Genomic DNA, 24,199 nt, shown 5'->3' with positions numbered 1-24,199 from the left:
GGCTGAGATGATGTCATCAGTCTGCTGCAGGCAGGAGGAAGCATTTCCTCAGTCTCCTCTCCCTTAGTCATCAGACTGCAACATTGTAACTTTGTATCTAGGAGTGCACAGGCAGTAGGATTTACATGAAGGGGTCACCTTGGAGTCATTGGGGTCTAGAAGTAAAAAGTTTTTTCTAGCAGGAGGAAAGGAGATCTCAGAGGAGGTGTGAGGAGACAAGAGCTCCCCCGCTGGCGAGTAAGGGAACTACCTAACATTAATAGGTGGGCAAATATACTGCTGCTTTCTTGCTTCCTGTGTCACTTCTATGCTGATTGGACAGAGCTGATATTACTTGTGGCACAGGAAGTTGTGTTGTGGAATCAGAAAATAGGGGTGTCATCTGCCTGGATTGTGTGTGAATTATATGAATGGCTGAACAGAAATACAAATCCTTTCCATATGGACATGTCACGGCCTGGAGGGTAAACTTTAAAACAATTACCCCTCTATCTGCTATTCAGCCCTCTACAATCCAGTGCTAGTTCACCTTAGGATTCCTCCGAGCCCTGGCTGCCATGGACACGCCCCCAAGGAGCTCACAATACAGAACTGCCAGGAGCCTATTGGGTTTAGAATTTTCTGGGCGTCCAATCAGAATGGATATATTTGGCTTCCCTTGCAGTGCTCCACCCCCTTTCATATGATATTACCTGCTTAGCCTCAGGACAATATTACATGTGGAAGATACGTCCAAAATCAGTGCCCCTCCCCAAAACCAGAATATTTGGAGTGGAGTTGCCCCAGTTGATGCCCCCACTCACAATGATAGAATTTATTTTATTTGTCTTTAGATTTTTTTTATACATACATCACATGACTGACACCCCATTGTTTGGAATTTGAGGCCCTGCACACCGTGTGGTCACCTTCTTGGCCCTCCCAGCGGTCGCCCTCACCTTGTTCCCGGCCCTTTGCTGCGTCAGATTCACTTGGCCGTGTTTTCTTTGATTCTGCAGAATAAAGCTTCTCGTGTTTCATGGCGACCTCCTCCTAACCTTTGTGTTTTGCTGGGGACACAGCGTACCATTGTCACCGGGAAGAATAGACATCGCAGGATGAACGCCGTTCGCAATTCATAACTCTGCCACTTGCAGGTATCACCGCCCCTCCCCCACCAAGGAGTCAATGGAGGTGTATTGTGACAATGCCAGGTAACCAGAAATGAAGCCGCTTGCTGTCAATCAATTCCAATCCCAGGAGATTGTGGAGCATCAGCAGGGCAGCAATGTGACAAATTCCCCAATAATAAATGTTTCTAGATGTTTCTTTTGGGTTTGTGAAATATTCCATCCAAAGTGTTTTCTTCCATAAGTGTAAAATTTTACATATTTATCTGTTGATCCTGCCAGAAAACATGTGAGCTCATAATTTCCTGTGCTCTGTTAAATTATATTAGGTTATCTCTGTGCACTACAGAACACCTCCTATTATGTGATAGAGGGAGGAAGGGGGTGCTCTGTAGTCCTGTCATAGGGTGACAACACCTCTCCTTCATAGATATAAAGCAATGCAAGTGTTGTCACCTTCCTAGGACTGCCTGGCTGCAATATATGACACCTTTGTTTTCGGGGTTTGGTGACACTGGCTGACAGCCAGTATAAGAACCCATATCTGACTTTTTGATAAAGCCCAGTACACTAGAAAGAGGGTCAGTCAGGGCCCCATTGTGATCGCAGTGCTGTCAGTCTTACACAGGGAACATGCTTACAGAAGACTGGATGGGGGAGGGGCATAACTAAAGGCAGAATGCAAATGTGCTGAGAAAGCCGGAACAGAGTGAGCAGAGGGGTGGAGTCATCTGTCTGCTGCTGCTCCTTCACTGTCCAATCACTGGCTGGGGAGGAACAAGAACTACAATGTGCCTATAAATGAAATTGCAAGCGGGTAATTTGCCATGACAGCAAAATCAAATCAATCACTGCGGTTGAACACTTATAAACCTGGGGGAATCTCCACCAGTGAAAGTGTATGGTGAATGTCAGATTCATTGCTTTATAAATAGATCCTGAAATGTTACTGAACTACAATAAAGAAAAAACAGATTCCTTTCCCTGCTGTGTGCTAACCTGTATCAATCTCAGGGCTGGATGGGCAGAACTACAAATCCCCTGGCAGATGTCTTAGCTGTCTCATATTGCATTTGGCTGTTGACCTGGAGTTCCTCTTTAGGCTCATGGGGTGTAGAGTTCCCCTCTCAGGGGTCGAGGTGATGTCATGGTTGAAGTGTCCTTCAAACCGATCGTTTATGACAAGTGAACCCTTTCCTGCATCCTGTTTCTTGCCCCAGTGGTGGAGGACGGCCGATTGTTCCCCGCTGCCCCTGGCAGGGTTGGGGTGCCCCCATTTGTCATTCTTCATGGGCAGGTTATTTCACCTTTGGTACTACACAGAAATTCCTTGACATCAGGCCTTCAGGGCCAAGCTGGTGAAAGTCCATCTAGAAGATTCCGATTGGCCCCAGGATTGTCCCCCCTCCCAGCATCTCAGTTTGGGGCTGCCATAAATTGAACGCTTTCTAAGATGTTTCTGGGGTTCAATCCCCAGCTAGACAAAGGGCCAGAGGCTGTCTAATAGAAGTCATAGGAGGAAAAATAGGAAGTTACCAAACAATTTAGAATTTGTTGGAAATTGTAAGCTCTTCGGGGCAGGGTACTGTTGTCCTCCTGTGTCACTCTGTAACTGTCTGTCATTTGCAACCCGTATTTATTGTACAGCGCTTCATAATATGTTGGCACTGTATAATATTAATATGCATGGGTGCTGTCTTATCTAAGCAATGGAGAGGAATCATTATGGAAAACTGCAATCGGGAGATTGTTACAGTTGATGCATTGTTTTTTAATGCCAATGAAATAGCTATGGTCGCAGTTATTGCAACCACAGCTGGACGTTTTTCTTGTTGCGGGGGAATACCAAGCTCTCTATTACTGCCCATACAGCTGCATAATTAATTAATTTAAAGTGCAGGAATGCAGAAGGTCCACTATGCATGGGGATCATATGTAAGCTCTATAAATACTGTTTAATAACAGTAAGTAAGTAAGTAATATATGTAAGTAAGTAAGTAATAAGTAATATTATGCAAGGGGTGGGGTTGCTTTCTTATGTAAACCATGGAAAAGAATCATTATGGAAATTTGAAATCAAGGGATTGCTGCAACTGATGCATTTATTTTTTTGCCAATGAAATAGCTCAGTTACTGCAACCACAGCTGGAAGTTTTTCTTGTTGGGGTTGGGGGTAGCCCAGCTCTTCATTACTGCACCTACAAACCAGAACGCTAGCAGCCCCATAATTCAGAGCGCAGGAATGCCAGCCATGCACCATGCAATATTTTGGATCTATTTGATGATTGTTTAGACAAAAACATCAAACTGATCAAAATGCAGATCTATTGATCAGTTTTGATGGATATTTGGGCAGAATGTCAATCATTGATACAACGCGTGTACATACAACAGGGAACTGTATGCCAATCTGCATTGTTTTTGGGGCTAAATCACCAACCAGAAGGTCGGCTATGCATGGAGTGCAGTCTTATGTATGCTACCAGGAGGAATTGTTAAGAAAAACTGTAATCAGGAAATTGCCACAGTTAATCCATTTTCTTTTATGCTAATGAAATAGATGCTATTGCAGGTAATGCAACCACAACAGAGTTTTTGTTGGTGGGGGGGACCCAGCTCTCTATTACTGCACATAAACAAACCTGCAGTAAGTTGTACACCATGTGAGCTATTTTGGGGGTTCAATTACCAATTGTGCAAGGGGAAATCCACTATGCGTCGGTGGGGTTGCAGATTTATGTAGGTCTTGGAGAAGAAATTGCAATCTGGAGATTGTTGCAATTGATGCATTTCCATTTATGCCAATATTAAAATTAAAAGCTGATATTTCAGGTATTGCATCCACATCTGGGCTATTTTTCTTGTTGGGGGGGGGGGGCTCTCCATTACTGTCCTGCAATGCACAAACTGGCAATCCCATAATACAGAGCGTTGGACTGCCAGCCATACAACATGCAATATGTTTGATCTGTTAGATGATTGGCACATTGATGGTTCTTTATTTGTAGACTTTTTTCGTTGATTGGCTACCGCTTTTTCCAATCAATATTCAATCACACTGCATCTTGCTGGGACTTATAGTTCACCATCCCCAAGTCCAGTGCTGGCACTGACGGACAGAAATCACTTTGAACCTTGAACGCCAAATATTTTGTGTGGGGGGAAAAAATGCGTCCCCAGCCGCGGAGGTCATGTGATGGCGGTCAGGGGGGTGATTCTGTAGCAGATGCATTATCATTGTGAGAAAATACAAAGAGAGGCAACAACACAGATTACCAACTGAGGGAAAAAGCTGCTTCCCATCAGACTAAACAAACTCCAACCTGACACATTGTTGCTTCCCTGCGACGTCCAGCCAAGGTTACAGATAGCAGCGCGCTCAGTTCCGTCACCCCGGCCCCCCGGTCTGCTGAAAGTCACCGCAGGACAACGGCGTCACTAAAGCAGAGAAAATATCTCACCTAGGGGTACCAGAAATGGTGGGAATATTGTGCACCGAGCTGGGCTAAAGGGGCTCTGCCAGCTGTTCCCCAGCTCCTGCCTGTGCATGTGATGTGCAACAGAGCAGACTTGATGAACAGAACATATCTGCCAAGATTTTGGGGATTGGGAAGACAGAAACTTTTTAGGTCAACTTAGGCAAATTACACGCCCTGTAAAAATAGGAAAATGATTGGTAAAATTGTTTGGCGCAAATTTTCACAAATAAATGGGTAACTGGTATAATAAAAGAACAAAAATGCAGGGAGCAGTTACAGTTACTGATTGCATTTCTCACTGCACATTTTCCTGCAGTCGGAGTTGCCCTTTAGCCCTCCTGTCATTAGGGGAACACAATAATATAGTCACAAAGTTTATTCGACTCCATAAAAGCTGATCGCCAGTCGCCTGGGGTAATTCTCCGTCGTTGGGTTGTAATGTTGCAGCCTTGGCTCTGGTAACGGACCCTCGATCCTTCCTGGTGTGTCTGTATGCGCGCTTTATTGCGCCCGTACTATTTACAAGGTGTGAAGTCTCTTTCAAAGTCAGATTTTGTCACACCTCTGGCCTTTAATATGAGGGGGGTGAGGGCTCCTTAAACCGGCCCAGGCCCTGTGAACTCCTGGCAGCCATCGCCTCTAGCGCAACATGTGCAGCTTCTCTGAGGTTAATGAATGCGTAGACGTGACGTGAGCGCTCAGACAAACCAAAAAACATATAGAATAAAATATAAATATATTCGACAATCGCCATGCAGGGAACACTGCAACTGCATTACAGCTGCCCATTCAACATAATGCACCACAGTGCATGATATTACATTATTGAGTGCTGCATGCAGTGTGATGCACCTTGTCTTAATGCTTTGGGTGGCTTTCATAATAAATAGAATGAAACTTGCGTTGCTGTAAAGGGTTTGTTACCACAACATGCCCTATGGAGGAGGTGTATTTCACTAGGAGTTGAGCTTTGTCCCGCCCCTGCTTACTGCCCGAGGCTGCCTATTAGTTCTTTATTGTCATGTGTGAAGTCAACCTTGTTACCCCCAAGGAACCCTTAAAATAATTTTCAGGTTTCAGGAGAATTTCTGCTAAAATAATGTTGATGGTCAGTGTAAAGAATGTCTCAACTTATGAATGTGACTTCTAGAGGAAACGGAAAAGATTGTTGGTATCATGCTCTGCCAGGTGACATTATGTCTGACATTATGCAGGCACTGCATCAGAATGAAGGACAATCAGCCACAGTACCTCTTGCAACCTCTAATGCAGGGGTGTCAAACTCAAATACAGAGGGCCAAAATTAAAAACTTAGACCAAGTCGTGGGCCAAACTTGAAATTTATTGAAAAAACAATTAATCTCACCTCTCTCAGAAGAAACACGAATACATGTGAAGAGCTTGCAGTAATATGCAGTGGATATCAATCCATTCCATATTACTGCATGCTCTTCTCATGTGTTCTTGTTTCTTCTTATTGAGATTAATTGTTTTACTGTGCCAGAGAATGCAATGTGAAACCAAATGAATTGCTGCATTCTCTGGCACAGAAAAACAATTAATATAGCAATAGCGCTATGATAATTCTTGATAATAATAATCCTGATAATTCCTGAATATTGAGTTTATGAGCTTGTGCCTGTCAGTTTAAATTCTGCGGGGTCCAGGCATAGGCTGCACAAGTGATGGTGCTACTACAATTCCCGGCATGACTTGCATCTATATAATGCGGAGCCACACATAGGTCACACATAGGCAGAGAGACCGCTGGTCCAGAGTTGCAGCATTGTACACGCGTCTATAGAACAGCAGCTTAATATGAATTGCAGCTGGCCCGCCGTTACTACGGATTGCAGTAGCAGTGGGCCAGCTGCAATTCATATTAAAAATTCTTTTCGGGGGCAAAAAAAAGTATGTGACGGGCCAGTTTGAAACCCCTGCTCTAATGGAAGCCCAGGGTTCTACGGAGCCCTGTCTGAAAATGGTTGAAGTAGGCTGAGGAAGTGGAGCTTTGTCTGACTTTACAGGAAAAGTCAAGATTTGCATTTATATTCAGCACTTTGCATCTGTGGCTTTATTGGCTGTTTTCAGAGCTGATAACAAACACATACTGTGTATGGAAATATTTGGGTCTGAAACCCACCCCTTAAAATGTTATTTAGTATTTAATTAACTCCTCACAAAACTATTCAATGGAATTCCTGGATATCAATGGGTGAGAAAACATAAAACTACTAACCTGAATGCTCATTCACACTATTGCATGCTTTAGTGCTAAAAATTGTAAATATCACACTAATTTACATGCAAAGCATGTTCAATGCCCATGTGTGCAGGCACTTCCTGGTATAGACTGACAACTCTCCCAATTGTGTCTTTGTGTTGTCACTATGTTACAAGCACCCCTATAGGTCATTACAAGCAAGTACAATACAGAATATTCATGAGGGTGGGGTGGGTGTGGATGAGGTGCCATCCTGGCCGCATGTTTGCAGAAAGTACAAAGATTCTGCCAGACATTCACTGACTATTGTGAGAAAAAAGTTACCCCTTCTAATAGCTGCAGTGCTGCTGTGGTCAGGATTCATATTATTGCCTTTTTTCCTTTTTACTATTTTTTTATTTCCTGTATATGAGCACTTTATACAGCCAGAATTGCTTCCTAACAATCATCAGCCAATAGGTTTGCTCTGTTCTGTTTACTTTACCTGCACAGCTCTGCCTGTTATTTTGGTTAATATCAGGGAATGTTCCTATTGGCTGCTGGTTGTCAGAGGCAGGGGCTCTTTAACAAATGCCAAAGCTGTGTAGTAAAACAGAAGCAAGCTCTCCTATTGGTTGCTGGTTATTAGGAAGCTTTCCCTGCTAAGTGAGCCATCATTTTATTTATTAAAAAAAAAGTGGTAAAAGAGAGAAAAAGCAAATTTAAGCTCTGCAGTGATCATTGATCTGTGGCCGGGCTGCTTCACCTCATTTTTCATTGTTCATTATTATTATTACACAGTATATATATAGCTCTGACATATTACGCAGCACTGTACAAAGTCCATAATCATGTCACTAACTGTCCCTCAAAGGGGCTTACAATCTAATGCCTCCTTATATATACGGTAATCATAAATTCATGTGTTTTTTTTCCAGAAGAACGGCGCCATCTGTGTTCAGCATCATCTACAGCCTGGACTGAGATGCCAGCTAGGTAATGACACATCATATAGGTTTGGTGCCCATGCAGTATTTACATGTCCCTGGCAGCCTCTCATCTTTTGATTGGCTACAAAGTTACAATGTTGCATTCTAATCAAGGGGGGGGGGGGGGGGGGGGGGGCTAGAAGAGACTGAGGAAATGCTTCTTACTGCCTGCAGCAGTAAGATTATCTATTGTGACACACCAGGAATTTCTTGTCCATGCAGAATTGTAAAGCCGCAGACAGGTCCTCTTTAAGAATAATCTAGAATTTTATGAGTGCAATGGAGGAGTTCAACCTAAATAACGAAGCGACTCGTTGGTCTTGTGCTGCGGCCGGAGATTAATCGCTCTGTCCGTCAGTGTTGATATTGACTCAGTGTTGCCATGTTACAAGCTTGCACCGAGAACAACATGAGGACGGCAGGACGCAGATAAGCCGAACGTGCTGAGACTTGATCCACCCATTATGGTCAACACACAGGCTGAAGTATTGATAACCGTAATTTTACACCTTGATGGCCCTTGAAAACAGCAATTAAGAGCTTGACGTGATGCGAGTATTATCCACGGCTGAGGAAGAAAGAGGATCAGCTGCATGGAGCTGCATCGCTGCAAAATAAAAGAAATTTTTTTTGTATATATATAGGGCCACAAGGTCACAAGTTTGTTTTAGCAATAACAGGGGTTAACCGGTCTAGCTAATACATTTAATAAAATCGGATTCCGGAGAATTGGACCCCCAAATCATTTGGAAATGGGGTGTTGGTTGCATTGCAGTGAATGCGGTGCCGCTGCATCAAGGTTATGTAGGGAAACTTTTCTGATGAACCGTTAGTGCCCAAATGCCCCATTGGCCAACTATTTGCATCTGTATAGTAACATTAATGCTTTGGTCTGCAGATGAGACAATGATTCATGTTTGTGAATGTGGAAGGAAATTCTGTGTACACACTGTGGGAATAGAAAGAAAAAGTAACATTTCCATAGAAAGATTCTCTGTACATCTGGGCATCCATCAGACTGATAACGCAGGGAATCTGCTACACATTGGATATGGGACATGGATGCAGTGTACACTGCTGGACATTGACAGAGATTATCATCATACATTGTATCACCTACAGGATGGGGGGCAGGAAAGGGCACAGGATGGGGGGCAGGAAAGGGCAACAGAAAATTCTCCCAGAAATTTCAATCTTCAGTTTGTGTGAATGATTGCTTTGCCCATGCTCTGGGCCTCAAATGTCAGTGTGTCATTGTCCCTGGATTCCTAAGTGCCAGTTTATTATCATTCTTTAACCCAAGTGCAAATGCGCCATTTCTCCAGGCCTCACGTGTCACTGCTTTATTGTTTCGGGGTCCAAGTGTCAGTGTGTTTTGCTCTGGGTTTTAAGAGTCATTGTACTAGGAACCTTAAGTTATCATTCTTTTATTGCCCTAGGAACCCTATTATTATTATTATCATTCGTTATCCACAGGTGTCATTGAATTATAGTTCTGTGACCGAAGTGTCCGTGTGCGATTTATCTGGGCCTTAAGTGTCACTTTGTCATTGTTCCAGGGCCCAACTGTCAGTGTGTCATGGTCTTGGGCATTGCCCTGGGCCCCAAGTGTCAGTGTGTTGCTGTTTTTGGCCCAAGGGGTCAGTGTGTTATTGCTCTGGGCCTCAAGTGTCAGTGCATCATTGTTCCAGGGCAAAATTGTTAGTTTGCATTGTCCTGGACCCCATATGTCACTATGTCATTGCTCTAGGCCTCAAGTGTTAGTGTGTCATTGTCTTAGAATTCTAAAGTAATAGTGCATCACCATTCTGGATCCCCAAGTGTCAGTTTGTCAATGTTCTGGGACCCACACTTGTCAGTTTGTTATTGTTGTGAGATTCCAAAGCCAGTTCAGATCTCACTTTGTCATTGCTCTAGGCCTTAAGTGTCATTGTTGTAGGAGCCTTCTGTGTCTGTGTGTCAATGCTCAGCACTCCAAGTTATTGTGTCCCTAGCCTAAAGCTGCGTACACACTTCCAATTTTTATCGTTCAAAATGAACGATGAACGAACGACGAACGATCGATTGGGCAAAAATCGTTCGTAAAAAAGTAACCAATGACACCGACGAACGAGGAAAGTCGTTGGAAATGAACGACCGGACCGGCGGATCGGATTGGACGACGATCGTTGACCATCGTTCGTGTGTACGATCGTTCATTGATCGTCCATGGTCTGAGCATGCGTGATGAACGAACGTTCCTGTGGTGCACGTAACTTCCTGTATCGTTCAAACGATCGCATTTATTGTGTGTACAATATCTACGAACGATCGTGTCGTTATCTGTATGTACAGGATCGGTGCTATACGATCGTTCGCAGATATCGTGCAGGATCGTTCGTCGTTCGTTTACCAACGATAATAATTGGAAGTGTGTACGTAGCTTAAGACCCTGGGTGTTTGTGCGTCAACATTTTGTCGCCAAAGTGTGTGTCAATGCTTTGCACCCCCAAATCAGTTTTTCATTGGACTAGGATTCCTAAATGTTAGTGTGAATTTATTTGCCAGTGCGCTAGTGCTAGTGTGACAACGTTTTTGGAACCTCATGTGTCAGTATGCTACTGTTTTGTTACCTGCATGAATGAGTCATTGTCCCGGCATGTCTCTAATACAGGGGTGCCCACACTTTTGTGGCTTGCAAGCTACTTTTAAAATGACCAAGTCAAAATGATCTACTAGCAATATAAACTTGGACATAATAACTCCTGTGCGAGTTTATTTTTAAAGCAGAGCTGTGATCTACTCGCGTTGCCTTGGCGATGTATCGGTAGATCGCGATCCACCTGTTGGGCACCCCTTTTCTAATATAAACTGCAGTTCTGCACATTACAGGACCTAAAATCCAGCCTGTGGTCTCTTCCTGACCCCCCATATATGATAACATAGCAAAATGCTGCACCATGTTCATTACTTTCATGGCAGCTGAAGGGGACGCAGCAGGAGAAGTAGCAGCAGACAAGCAGAAAAGGGCAAAAGAGGACACGCATTTATATTCTGGCCAGGGTGGCAATTTTGTTTGTTTTTTCCCCCTTCGCCCAACGTACACTCTTTCACAAGGGGAGCCCATTGCTATTTTCTCAATGAATGTTGCAAGTTTACTTAATAGAACTGAAACCAGCTGAGGCTTTTGTTTATTTGCATAAAAAAAAAGTTCAATAAAGATTTGTCCTGATTCAAGCTTATTGTAAAGAAAAAAAAAGGCATTGACAATGTAAGCCCCTCCTGCCTGCACCCTGTATCAAGAATGGTGCCTCGCAGCTGACGGCCTGAATGGGCCTATTTTAGGACGGGGGAGCCCTGTATTCTCGTGTTGTAGCTCTGCCAGTCTTCTGGGGGCTGAAAGGAAAGAAGTTTGGCAAGAACAAACTGTACAGTAGCAGCACTTGAATGGGGGGATGTGGTTTGTCCTCAGTCCTTACACAATACATCGCCCCACTCGGCTGCTCGGGGACGCTTCTCGCCTATCTTGAGAGGCAGCTATTTAAAGTAACATCTTATTTTTACATTCTATTCTTAAAAAAAAGGTTCCCAGGCTGAAGTGCTCCTTGGATCCGGGAGGGGAATATAATCCAGCATGGTGGAGGTGTTTGGATTAAAATGGAACCTCCGGGGAAATCCTGCATAGTGAGCCCCCAATGAGGTGTGAACATTGGTCCTGTATGTGCACTCCAGGATAACGACCATTAAGTATTTGCATGAAAGCCCTGGGACCTGTAGCTTTAAAACAGCTTGGACACCAAGACTGGATATTGAGAGGTGCAAAATCCCAGACCTTCCCCAGCCAACAGGAGACCCCTAGTTTGGCCCAAAGTTGGCTAAGTCGGCCAATGCCACAGTGACAGGTTCTCTTGATATCCTATTCCCTATCAATACCATACAAACCTTTTTACTTAAAGCACCGTCATGAAATTTTCTTGCTATTCCTATCAGTAGCCTGCAAATATGGTTCTGCCATGGAGAAGTGGGGGTCTGCCATGTTCCAGGATTTTATGACTGGGTGAACAGGAATACAGGAAAAGAGGATGCAACTGGTACATAGACGTTGCCTATTGTTCATACATAGATGTCTATTTATATTGGGACCCAGGGGCTTCTGCCACAATGTATGCTGAGCACCTTGGCATATTATGGCACACTGAACTAGAAATGTGATGGCTGCATTCCCCTTCATCACCATCATCTTCATCATCACCCTGTCTTTTTCTGGATTTGGAGTATTCAATAGTATATATTGACTGGGCTGATGTAACTCCCATGCATGTACACAGGTGCAGCAGAGAATCATTCCAGATATGCACATGTGCATGCACCGCTTAGTGCAAAAAAACCTGAAATGGGTTCATGTTTCCTGAACTGTAAAGAAGCTTACAACACTCAGTATCCCCTTAGCACCCTTCCCCCTATAGTTCTCTTACAGAATCCATTGTACAGTATAATATGGGTTCAGCTACCTTTCTGACCTGATAGAAAAATACCCCCCAGCCACTCTCTTTGCTCCTCCAATGACCTACTAATGACTTCCTTACTCATAACCTCCTCACACCCACGGCTCCAAGACTTTTCTAAAGCTGCCCCAACTCCCTGGAATGGTCTTCCTCGTCCTATTCGCTCCCACTTTCTGTTCATTTAAAAGACCCCTCAAACCCAACACTTCAACCTCACCTACCCATCTTCTTCTGTCTCCTAAACCCTTACTACTCACCAGCCATTGCATATCTCCCCTCCTATTGTGTGCTAATTCCCCCATTTCCTAGATTGTAAACTCAAAACCAAAAGTGTGCAAAGTGTTCCAATTTACAAATAGCTCTATCCTGATTAGAAGATGCTGTCCCCTGCAGAGAAGGACCCTTGCTCTCTGTGTGGAAGCAGCCCTGTCTCTGAAATGGTATGACCTCCTGTTGAGTCAGAACTAGAACGCTCCAATCAGAAGGAAGAAGGAGTTTTTTTTATCTCAATGCTATAGGGCCAATTCAGCAGGGGGCGTGTCCGACCTTGGCAAAGAGACCGCTGCTTCTATAATGAGAACAAGGGTCCTTCTTTGCAGCATCCTGGTGGTGGCCAAGCTCTGACTACTTTCTAAAGGAAATAAATTTGGCTTCATATTGTCTCCAAATTGTCACATTAACCCTCAGTGTGCTGGGTATTTTTAGCTACGCATTACAGGTTGTCCACAACAAAATAGAAGTGGTGTATGGTTCATGCTGGATGGAAATCCAAGTAAGCCAAATTGTTGTTTTGGTCAAAAATTGAACCTGACCCCACCCCCACAAAAAAAAAAAGATTAAAAAATTCAGGTAATAAGGAAACCAATTGGTGGATGAGGAGCATGGGGTTCGGAGAGGGCCAAAGACGCAGCTTCATCTTGAGCGAGCGATGGGAAAAACAAAAATGGGGTGGCGGTAGCCCAGCTCAGCCCCGATAGATAGTGTGTGAGAGAGATAGAAGCGAGCCCGTCTAGCCCTTCTCACAGTCCTGAGATTTGGGCTGAGCCCAGGCAGCGGCAAAGTATGCATAGCTAAAGCGCCCTGGCTGTTTCAGGCCCTTTGTATGTGGCACAGGCTCTGTGATAATCCTGATTACTGAATCTTCCAGGACACCGAGCTGGACAAATCAACCTGAAAGAGAAACCTGAAAAATGTTTAATTATAATGCAGTCAGCTAAGAGCAACAATAATCTGCCAGCAGATTCAATATTGTCCATATGTGGTAATTAACTTTTCTGGACTAATCCCCCCTGCTCCTTGCATGTAGTCAACGAGCAGGCTGACAACACTGCCACATGATTTGGACCCTATGGTAGGCGTTGTCACCAGCAAGTCACAGAAGGAGGATTGGGCAGGATCAACAAGTATTTCTATTTAAGTAAATAAATATATAAAAACATATCGGAAGGATGGTGAGAAGAGCAATTTAAAGTTTAGAAGAGTAAATATATATATATAATGCAATCTGGTAATAGCACTCATGCAGAAGTTTTGTTTTTCTGGGACTCCCCCCCCCCCCTCTTTCCTATAACATGATTTTATTTCCTGTTGTATCCTCCGCCAGATCTGTTATTTTTCCATTCTCTGCGTTCATTTTGAAGTGAAAGTGCACAGCACCCTGTTGACAAAGCAGAGTTAGCTGGATTTATAGGAAGCAGCGGCCACTCTCAAGAGGTCTGACACCAGCAGAAAGCATGGGCTCTGCTGATTGGATAGCTTAGTGATCTTGGATAGATTTGTAACATTGTTTGCATGCAATTTGCTCCAATTTGATATAAATCTGAATGGAATACTGACAAGAAACTATTTCAATCTATCATTGCAATCATAATACCAATAAAGAGAAAATCCCACAGAGATCTTGACACAGAGATCCCACAGAGAAAGCAATAAATCTGACATTCACCATTCTGTAATGGAAAATCATTTACTACCATTGTCAACACATGGGCCTGGATGGTTCTCCACCAGAAAATGTTGGGTGAATCAGATGCACCGATATATAAACAGACCCCTTATACTGTATATGCCTGGTATTAGAATAGCTCTGCAGACACGTTGGGGCTAAAGCTGAGCATCTCCGATACCTCCAGGGGGCAAAGCCGCCATCATGGCATTGTTTCTATACTTTACATGCACTGAATCAGATGTGAATTTTATTTCTTATCATAAAATATATAAACAGAGAATCTTCCAGGTCCATGTGTTTCAATGACAGTAATTGATTCCCACCAGAGAATGTCTGAAGGAATGTTTTATCCCCTATTTTATAAATAGAACTAAATGTGTTTATTTACTGTAAACGTACAGATTTTGCTGTTTAGTTCATCAGTTTTATCGATTTATGGACAATTCCAGAGTGCCCGACACCATTCCTGGAGATAGGCATGCTGGAACTTGTAGTTTCCTCCTTGATTGGGTGATTTCTATTGCCTCATCTATGTATAGACCTCTTCAATCTGCTGCACCTCATCTAGGGAACTTCTCTGAAAAATCCCATATGCTGAACCCCTACTGTTGACCCTACAGAATTTGCTGGGGGCTTCATTGGGCAATGAGCAGTTTGCACCTCTCGGGTCAGTTTAGGTGACACCGATGATCTTTTTATATATGTAAGGGTGACATTCTTTGTCCTTTGCACTTTTGCCTTTGCAGTGCTAGGTCCCCAGTTTGAATCTCAGCCAGGACTATTTGTATGGAGTTTACAGGTTCTCCCTGTGTTTGTGTGGGTTTCCTCTGGGTTTCTTCCCACATTCCAAAAACATGCAATTAGCTTGATTGGCTTCCCCCAAAATTGACCTGAAACTCTGGTAAATGACATATGACTGACATTAGATTGTGACCCCCTTTGAGGGACAGCTAGTGACATGGCTTTAGACTTTATACAGCACTGCATAATATGTCGGCGCTATATAAATACTGGTTGATAATAATTTAACAGGAAGTACCTAAACAAAGAAACAGCAAGGATTTTAATAAAAGCTGATTGTATAAAAAAGATTAAACAAAATGATACCATGACATATGAAGAATTATTAGCATTTAGTTATTGTATTTTCTGGCATCATTCTTATATCCAGTCGAGATTTTATAACATTTTCCTGAACCTGATTTTTGTTTTTCAAATTATTGTGTGCTAATCAACAGCTGTAAAATCTCCGATATTCTTTTGAATGGTTTTGTGCACATTCTGCCGTTATTGTCCCGTCCTGATTTTTGTTTGGCGTTGACGTTAATATGGAAGTGAAAAGTAAGGATAACAATAGCGCCGGAGACATTCATACCATTCCCGGCTTCTCACAGGCGGAATCTTCTCCCTCCGGGCCGAGTCCTGACAAGAACCTGGGACAATGGGCTCTCCAAAGGGGATGTGGGCGTAATTCAGGCCAAGACGCAATAGAAGTGTCAGGGGACATACAATGTAAGCGTATGGGCTCCGACAGTGAGAAGTAAGAGGCATTGTGTGCCTGTTGTCACCCAGCTATAATTTATTACACTGATGATGGACACGGAAGATTTGCCGCATCAATTCTCAAACTGACGACATATTTCTCGGCTTTTGTGAGCGGAGGGCCAAGATCTGAGCGCACTGACATACGAGTTGGGTGAAGACGGATCAATTCAAACATTGCTCTAAATGAAAAGGAGATTTCAGTTTTATGTTGGATGGAGTTGAACAAACACTCGACGGTTTCCTTTAGTGGCTGCAGAAAACATTTGTTTGCTGCCAATAAAGGAGATGCCGCTCGTTACTAAGTGGGGCCACAGAATTCTTCATCAATGGCCTCAATTGTTCAGGATATTTGTTTATTAAAGATGTGGTAATGTACAATGCTGTGTGATTGTATGCAAGGGCTTTCGTGTCGTTGTATGATTTGTATATCTGAAGAGGTCGCATTTCACAAGTCAAAGGAAAAATACAAAGGGTGGAAACTCATTATGATGAGGTTCCTTTAAAAAACTGTGAAAGTGAACGTGTGGCTGCCCTGAAGATCTAAAAACTGAAATGGAAAATTCCCTTTTCCCCACCTATGTTGTGGTATATGGTGGCTCAGTGGTTAGCACTCTGGCCTTTGCAGCACTAAGCCCTAGGTTCAAATCTCGATCAGGACGCTATCTGTGTGGAGTTTGCAGGTTCTCCCCGTGTTTGTGTGGGATTCCTCCGGGTGCTCTGCTTTCCTCCAGCATCCCAAAAACATCCAGTTAGGTTAATTGGCTTCCCCCCCAAATTTGACCTTAGACTCTATTAACCCCTCTAGTGGTAATCCTGAGTATGACTCGGGGTGGGTTTTACCTGCAAATAGCGGTAATCCCGAGACACACTCAGGGTAACTTTAACCTAAAAAAAAGCCCACTTACCTTGCCCTGTTGTCATCCTCCGTCGTTCTGCTGGTCCTGGGGACGCGTCCTGCTCCTCTGATCTCCACCCGCGCAATGCAGAGACGATCTCCGGGGTTTCCCATTGGTGCAGGCCAATCCGCAGGAAATTCAAATAATTTTGTATTGGATTCAATAGCTGTATTGAGTCCAATACAAAGAAAGTTTCATATATTATATATATATAATTATATTATATATATATTATAAATGCTACAGTACACTTACATTACCTGTTTAACTATTTTTTTAACAGATTTTTGTGTTTTTTTAAATTTAAAGTTTATTATTAAATTGAATAAAAATTGGATATTTTGGTGAGTTATGCCTAAAAATTATAGCCTACAATGTAAAATAAAATTCCATGCAAAAAATTTGTAAAGCTTTTTGCATGGAAATTTGAACAGAATTAGAATGCTAGGGAGGTTAAAGACATATGACTATGATAGGAACATTAGATTGTGTATATCTTTTTAAGTTCTGTGGTAATTTGGTGACGTTGTGCTTTCGTCGTGAATGAATCATTAAGGCATTTTCCAGGCATGATGACAAATGAAATCTTTTGCAGTTAGTGGGGTCTCTAACTTTAAAAAAAGAGAACTGTCCTTAAATGTTGTAATATGTTAAGGTTATTTATAACACATTTCACACATTATTTAATTAGCTGCATCACAAAAACTAGATAAAAATTGAACACAGATTTGAAATTTGCATCAGGTCAGGTTGAAGGATTGGAATCCCAATCACTAAAGCCGGGGCCACAATTATGATGGCGGGTAGTGTGTTTACTATAAAGTTTGTACAGGCTGTGTGCATGCAATAGGTGCAATGCTGCGTGTTCTGATGAGCTGCAACATAATTGCATTGCTAAGGTGCATTGCGAATCTCTTTAGAGTGAATGGCACTGCAGAACATGCACGGTACCATGTGTTGGGATATGCTAATGTACACACAAGAATAATCCTGGCAATCTCATAAGAGGGTTAACATGATATTTTGTATATTCATAAATCTTCCATGCAGGTCCTTGTTCCGCCAATTCCTGTTATAGGGTGACAATTCTCTGTCCCAGGACCCTAATTGTGCTTCTGCATACTCATCCTTACAACTAGGACTGCAAATGGCAATGCCAACTCACATTGGGCTTGATTTATTAAAGCTCTGCAAGGCTGGAGAACATCGTGGGAGTGATCCAGAAAACCTGTAATGAATCTGGTCTCGGATTGAAAACATTTGCCAACTAATATCAAATGATTTTAAAGAACTCCATTCCATGTTTGCTGGATCACCCAGATTCTCCAATGATAGTAAATTTTCTCCAGTCTTTGGAGCGCTTTAATAAATCAGATCTGTTTTGTAGACGTCTTTCACTGTTGTCACCATCATATTAACACATGTTGTCATCGCCACATTAACACAACCATTAAAAATAAAGCCAGCAGTGAAATCAAGCAATGACTCATTGTTATCAGGAAAACACTGCAGCTGTGCCTAATTCATAAGTTTCAATGCGATTCCTTTTCAGTCCCCTTCAGACTTGTGGTTTTTAACCGCAGCCCCTGTCTAATTAGAATGCTTTTAGCTCACAATAACTTTGGCAGTTTGAGTTTGAGTTCTCACACTGGAGAAGGAAAAGCAACCACGGGGCCAAAACCTACCTGTCTTCTCCAGGAACTGCACTGCAACTATAACTACAGCCACGGCCTCATGCAAACACATGCACAAAACAATTTCCAACCTCCCCATTCAGTTGAATTGGAGCAGTTGGCAGCACAGTTGAGCCTGCAGTAGAATGCTGCAATGAGCTTCAAGTCTGAAATAGCCCTTGCTCTGTTTTATATTATCAGTGAAGTGGCGATTCAGCAGGTTTCTGACCATGCTTCCAGGCTGCACTAAAGCCATTTATCACACGATTCTACACTTTGTAACTTCATCATCTGAGAATTGCAGTAAGTGCTACAAACAGTCTCTGGTTCATGGCCATTCAGAGGATGAAGACATCGGTGACCATAAATGTTTTCTTAGAGGATCAGCCAGGGGCAAATATAAAAATGTGCAGCATTCACTAAGCGATCTGTATTCATTAATCAGTGTAAATGCCCAATCACTATATCTTTATAATCCTATAGTTAGGTTAGAAATTTATACAATCAATTGAGTCCAATAATAATAATTAAAAAAAAATCAATTAAAATCTGTGAACCCCAATCCTGATCCAGAGGAAGGAAATAAATTCCAATCATCCAATTCACACTTACAGAAAAAAAAATCAATCCTGATCCCTTAAATCTGTCAGAAGCCCCCAAAACAGCATTCTGCAATGTTACTTTTTTTCTGCCATTTAAATTTTATGATTTTTTTTAAAGCAATCTACCAGTGGAGTGTGTTTTTTTGGAATCTTTTGCAAAGTTTTTTTGGAAAGTTTAACCTGGCACCATCCTGCTACACACTTTAACCTATAACTAAACTAAAATGCAGATATTTACACAAAACATACTCAAAAGTTCTCATGTCCCTTCCAGCAATAAATGTATTCCATCAAAGTATGCCTATGATCTAATCTTTCCAGCACTTGTTCTTTGCTGACTTCTTTACCTGGTCTCCTTGTCCCTGTGATCACATAACATCCTATGCAAGGGCTCTCTAGTGGAACTCATTTTGCTTGATTGCCATTGTATAAGTGCTCCACCCTAATTCCTGTATCACACAAACAAAAAGAAATACAAAATTAAATGTTGTGGTCACAGTGGCTCTACCCCAACATTCACCGTTCCATTATTCCATCTTACTTCCACACCACCGAGGTCAGCCGGATCCATGGCCATACCGCTACCTATTAGTTCTATCAAGTCAGGAAGCCCAACAGCTAAATAAACGAGCCTGCATAGCTGACAACGCTAATGCTAATTGTAAGTCAGTTGGTTTATGTTGTCAGCCTGGAACAAGAATGACCGGAATTGGCAGGACCCCTTGGGTGGGAAATATTACAATCTATTTTCTTAATAAAATGTTATATGCTGAGACCCCAGTTTTTCCTCCAGGTACAAAGACTGCCCCTATTCTTTCTGCAATGGCCTTAAAGTGCATCATTTTGCCCCAGGTTGACTATATATATAATTTATTTATATAAAGTGATGTAATTGTTCCTTCTTCATCTCTCAGGGGTGAAAACTTTGGTTTTAGTTCCCAATTCCTCATAGTTGTGATAAGCTGGGAATTGCATGCCATTCTGTTGATTCTGGATATATATTCCGGGATACCGTTGGGTTGGGACGCGGTCCAATATCCCCATCGCTCGGCGTTGGCTGTGTTATTACAGATAAACACAAAGGACACCATTGTGGTCGCCTATAAACAGAATGAGACAAAGACGACTTAATGGAGACAAATTCTGAGTCTTGCTGGCCGCGCCTACAACAACAGGAGCTCGGGACGAACCGACCGAGAGAGCTGAGGATAATTAGGCTTATTATTTTATCTTATTTAGCTGCACTGTTTTATTGGATCAAAATGAAAACATAAAAGCCGCATCAGTCATAGATGGGCCATTGTAATGACAGGCAGCAAGGCATGACGGGTAAAGAATGCGCTGCATTGTCTCATCAGGTGGATGAACCTACTTAAAGCAGACGGAGCATCACATACCTGTTCAGACATGATACAGTCATGTAAATCCTGGGGTCTGTGCAGTACCAGGATGTGTTTACAAATATCTGATCCAAATATGCATGCAGCCTCTAACCCTATGCCTTATTATAAGCATGCAGCCTCTAACCCTGTGACTTATTAAAAGCATGCAGCCTCTTACCCTGTGACATTTTATAAGCATGCAGCCACTCACCCTGTGACTTGTTCTATGCATGCAGCCTCCCACCCTGTGACTTATTATAAGCATGCAGCCGCTCACCCTGTGACTTGTTCTATGCATGCACCTGTGACTTGTTCTATGCATGCAGCCTCCCACCCTGTGACTTATTATAAGCATGCAGCCGCTCACCCTGTGACTTGTTCTATGCATGCAGCCTCTCACCCCGTGACTTGTTGCATGCATGCAACCTCTAACCCTGTGACTTGTTCTATGCATGCCGCCTCTCACCCCGTGACTTGTTGCATGCATGCAGCCTCTAACCCTGTGACTTGTTATATGCATGCAGCCTCTCACGTTGTGACTTGTTATAAGCATGCAACCTCTCACCCTGTGACTTATATGCATGCAGCCTCTCATCCTGTGACTTGTTATAAGCATGCAGCCTCTCACCCTGCGACTTGTTATATGTATGCAGCCTCCCACCCTGTGACTTGTTATAAGCATGCAACCTCCCACCCTTTGACTTGTTACAATTTTGAAGTCTGATCACTGGGGAATAGGAAGCAAAGTAAATGCTTCCTCCTGCCTACAGCAGACTGATCACCTAACCACAGCTTAGGCAAAGTCACACATTGAAGCTCAAAGATTGCTGTTTAATGATAAAAGGCATAGCGGTCTGTGACATATCAGGAATGTATTCTTTTTTAAATGTTTTTTTTTTTATTATATAACTGGGTGCACATGCTTAATTATCATAGAGACCATTTCCAGTAACAGTGAATGAGCACTGTACAGACAGAGCTGTTCTATGGAGGACGTAAAGAATGCGCAGGAGGCTTCTAACTCCCCAATAACAATTTATGGCAATTTGGCACAGCAGATCAATACATGACACCAGGGGTCAGCTGTGTTACTGATAGACTTTTACCTGAAATATTTACAAATGCCCTGGGTGGGCAAAATGTTATGTTTATGCCAGGCAAAACTATCAATATTTTAATAAACTCTTCAGATTGTTAAAGTAACCCTTCCCAGAAAAATTCCAATCAATAGGGTCCTGTTAGAGGTCTGGTACAATTTATCAAGTCTCTATTCTTCTGCATTGCAAAGCCACCCAAGTATCTGACAATTTCTGAGAATGTTGGATTTCTCCATCCGCCCATATATTGCCACTGCGTCCTGCACTGATAGATAGGTGAAGACAGGGACGCGGCACTCCTGGAATTATCAAATGCCGGAAATTCTTCAGTAAGCCCACCTCTGCGTGCCAATGTTAGGACAGGTAAGTATTTATTTATTTATTTTAGAAAGTCCTGCTTTCAAAGTTTTTTCAATTAAGCAAAGTCTGCTTTAAGAGGAATGTAGGCTGTAACAATTAGAGGTGACCTCTGACCCTGGGCATTCAAGCTTAAGAAATTAGGAAATCTTTACTTTTCCCTTTTTCTGACTGGCAGGATGATATGAACCCATATAACACTTAGAAAGGGGAATATTGTCACTTGTAGCTGTTGTATTTTATTTTTAATTTATTTATTGTTTTTTTGAATAAACATTTTGTTCATTTTTGTTTTACAAGTAAAGACAAAACAAAAAGCTTAAAGCAACTAAGTACCCCGAAGAATCTCTCCAGTCACTGATGGTTGTAAAATTTGAAAATGTTTGGAAATTGCAAATGAGTTGTAAAACTCTATAAATTGCAGAAAGAATTGCAGAGGAATCAATGACAGATCCTTCATTACATATAACTGAGCCTATTTGCAGATTCCATATGGCAACCTCTGATAGTTCTATTCATCATTATGTACCAAAACCAAGAAAAATGAAAAGCATTCCCACAAATACAGCATCACAAATATGGTGACATGAGTTTGCATGTCTGTACTGTGTTGTCATATCACACAAGAAGACAATACGTGAAGATGTATAATAAAATCCATAAAATGGAAATCAGGCATTTATAAACCAAAGTCAGGAGAAAACATGAGGCCTGCTTTTTAATTTTCAGTATATGGGTTTTCTGTGTTGTGCAAGAGGAGAAATGTTTTTCTTATGTATAAGTTCCTTATGATGTAACAAATCTTGGATGGTGTCCAGTGGGAATCAGGCAGCAAGATTACAGATTGTATATAATAAATATTGCATGCCGTTGCTCCAGATTTTACATGTGAGCACACCTGATAATCAGCGTTTCTTTCTTTCAAAGGTCATAGATGTAAAGAGTTTAGTTAGCGAGTTAAAGATATTTATTTGATGTTTGTTCTTTTCCATGCAAAATGCACTATATGGACATAGGAGCATGGGTACCTAATCAATGCACCTAGCATGTTGTGCAAAAGTTATAGCCATAAATATGGATCCCCCACTACCACCATTTTGGCTATTCTTCAATTCAATTCTTCTTACAATTACTTTTTACATTTCTATTACATGGGAATTTGTCCCATATGTGAGATCGGGTACTGATGTTGGATGAGTCCTTGCTCACCATTCTAATTCACCCCAATAGTGTTCAGTAGGGTGAGGTCAGGGCTCTGTGCAGGACACTCAAATTCCTCCACACCAAACTGGTGACCCCATGTCTTTATGGAGGGGGCTTTGTACCCCCGGCTACAGTTATGGAGGAACAGAAAAGGGTCTTCACCAAACTGTGACCACAAGGCTGGAGGAGCACAATTGTCTGCAATGTCTTTATATGATGGAGGATTACCAGGACCCCTCACTGGGGGCACCTGAGCTCCATACTTACTATGATGGATTGGGATTCCAACCAGAACAGCTATAGCACAACATCAAAATAAAAGAGAAAGACCATTTCTAGAGTGTTTGTCATCCTATCCTCCCCAAACACACACATAGGCCCCTCACCCACATGGCTCCTTTTCCCCAAGGTTCTTATGTATATATAATATATATAATATAACATATTTGGTAGTTACATCATGGTGTCCATACATAAGAACATGAATATTTATATGTACAGGTCTGTTACAATCAGGGTACACTTCAGGGTGAAGATCTCTGCATCTGTAGGATAAACAGCCAAAAACCTCAACTCATGTCCATACAGGTCTGTAAATGAGCAGACCATAAGTATTTGCGTCTCTCATTGCGTTCTCTGGGGTCACCTCTGTTCTTTATAGAGATGACAGAAGAAACATTGAAGAATGATGGCAGAAAAAAACCCAAATGTTCATTTTTTTAAGTTTGTGTTTTTTTAAGTGTATTTGTCTGAGCATTAATGTTGCTGCTTATATTTAGGCTGATCACAAAAATCCAACATTGGAACTGATCAAGTGGCTTCCTCAAGCTATCATTTACTCTTTTGGTACATTTACAACAAATTACAGCTGATATTGTAACTAATAAAAATAGAAAGCCAGTTGCCTTAGTAAATGGTGGTCAGCATTACCATTGGCTGGTGGTTGCCAATTAAGGTAAATTAGAATTGGTTTGGATTTAAATCTAAGTTTTTAGTCACTCTTTATGTCCTCATTTTGAGCAGCACTACTGGGTATAGATCTGTTGACTGACCTACTTTGTTGGATTTCTGTTCCAATCATCAACTACTTTTTCAGAAAGGTTCCTTTGGAACTTTCCTCCAGATAGATTAAAGTCATGTACCAGAGTTTCTGATCTCAGCATATGGTATGTTTTGCACCTCAAACAAGGCCAACAGGGAGCCAATGTTGGATGTCTAACTGGGTGAAACAA

At 42.1% G+C, this 24,199-nt stretch overlaps 1 long non-coding RNA gene across 1 annotated transcript in view; it reads left to right on the top strand.

The window, feature by feature from the left end:
- Positions 1-24,199, top strand: part of LOC140335362 (uncharacterized) — a 63,431-nt gene that overhangs the window by 25,508 nt on the left and 13,724 nt on the right. The window contains exon 2 of the long non-coding RNA XR_011921687.1: positions 7,730-7,787. This is a non-coding gene — a long non-coding RNA (uncharacterized lncRNA). The remainder of the gene's footprint in view (positions 1-7,729; positions 7,788-24,199) is intronic.

This window comes from Pyxicephalus adspersus, chromosome 7 (assembly GCF_032062135.1).
Source record: "Pyxicephalus adspersus chromosome 7, UCB_Pads_2.0, whole genome shotgun sequence".
NCBI classification, from domain to species: Eukaryota; Metazoa; Chordata; class Amphibia; order Anura; family Pyxicephalidae; genus Pyxicephalus; species Pyxicephalus adspersus.
The sequence above is the reverse complement of the archived record's forward strand: the minus strand, read 5'-3'. Positions and strand labels throughout refer to the sequence as shown.